Source organism: Protobothrops mucrosquamatus, unplaced genomic scaffold (genome assembly GCF_001527695.2).
Source record: "Protobothrops mucrosquamatus isolate PMUCROS unplaced genomic scaffold, P.Mucros_1.0 scaffold2065, whole genome shotgun sequence".
Lineage (NCBI taxonomy): Eukaryota > Metazoa > Chordata > Lepidosauria > Squamata > Viperidae > Protobothrops > Protobothrops mucrosquamatus.
In genome coordinates, this window is record NW_015388170.1 from 47,574 (window position 1) to 49,346 (window position 1,773).

General features: G+C 34.3%; 1 protein-coding gene across 1 annotated transcript in view; it reads left to right on the forward strand.

The window, feature by feature from the left end:
* TMA16 (translation machinery associated 16 homolog) overlaps window positions 1–1,773 on the forward strand; it is a gene marked incomplete in the record, with an annotated part of 16,491 nt that overhangs the window by 5,823 nt on the left and 8,895 nt on the right.

The window sequence follows — 1,773 nt, forward strand, 5'->3', positions numbered from 1 at the left end:
AAAGAGAAGTTAATATATCTGTGTAACCCACAGCCCCAGATTTTACAACTGAAATAGAATTCTCTATAATCTTGATGCAATTTCTGTGCAAATAATCTTCAATATTAACAGTATAATACAATACAATATTACAATGCCTTCACTTTAAAATCTACTTTAGATGATCTTTTACCAGTCATTATTTGATTTTAAACAATTTTGGCCTGGTGCTTTGGAAATAAATGTGATAGCACTATTGCCACTATTGTATGTAAAAATGTATAAGTATTAAAGTTCTGGTTTATGATAATATGAGATATTTGTGTCCTACAGGTTATATTTTCCATACAGACTTTGGTGCAATATATTTAAAGGCAATATGTAGAACTTACATTAATGCAGAGCGGGCTTCAGATTTTCTCCTTTCCTCCAGAGCATTTGCTTTATACTTTCTGTTCATTTAACATAAGAAAGTTCAATGTTATAATGAGAACACACTTTGTTCGTATTGCTATTTCATCTCAGTAAGAGACTTTGTAGACGTGCAGGAGTTTTTTCCCTTCTCCTGAGAATTTCTAATGAGAAGAGGTTTTAGCAAGTCACTGTATCTTCACACAGCAGACAGAAATGGGTTTTATTTTCTTAATAAAATAGTCTGTACAGTATTTCTAAAATGTTTTCTTCTGATCATTAATCTACTAATTTTCTGATTCTGTATAACTCTTAAATTTTGAGGCACAATCAGTGCAGTCACTTGTTTATTAAATATTGTTGGGAGTACTATTACAGAAATATGCCAGTGTATTATGCTCATTTTCCTCAATAAATAAATGTACAAATATAGTATTTACCTTATTTATTTGTGTTCTCTTTATCTAGTTTTAGGACTTGTATGGAAAAACAGATCATGCTTAAGTTATATTTATACAGGAATATAAAGTATTTAAAGCAGGGATCCCAACCTTTCCGGGTTGGCAGCCCGGAGGGGGTGAAGGGGAAAAGAACGGATGTTTTTGTGGGGGGGCAGGTGCGCACACATGCTTGTGTGCGTGCACGAGCATCCCTTTTCTTGTGCGAATGGGGCCAAGAGCACCCATGGTGCTCGCACGAGTGAGGCCCTGAGTGACCGCAACTCTCACATGAGTGAGGCCTGAAACGCCTGCGATGTTTGCATGAGTGGGACCGTGCACGTGCGCGCAAATGCACGTGCACCAACAAGCCACTCGTAGCCCCATTATGAATAAGCCACAGCCCAGTAGTGGGCTGTGGCCCACAGGTTCGAGGCCTTTGATTTAAAGAGTTCAGAAACTTGTAAGCACCACTGAACGTATAATTCAACAATATTGTCAACAAATCTCTCATCTTAATCACTTTGTAACATGGTAAAATATGAGTTAGATGGTTGTTTGGGGTGCTTTTCTGATGTGTTGATATTAGTTTCTGTAATCTGTGCCATAGGGAATTGTTTATGTTAAAACAGATATTAAAATATATATTGTAAACAACTTTATGTACTTAATCACGTCCTTACCATTTAGGAATAAGAATTCACTTGGTAAATAAAGTAGATTTCTTCTCTTTCAGAACAAAATGGTTCATATGCTTCTGTGTTTACATATAAATGAAATATTATTTTTAAAAATTAATTCTTGTATTGTTTCTTCAATTTATTTACTTTGTTCAATTGGTTGTGCATATTTTAGAAGTTAGATTGTGCTATTTTAACTACTAAATATGTCATGAAATTGCAACAAAACAAAGTTATTAAATAAATACATTGTAGGTATTTTTTTT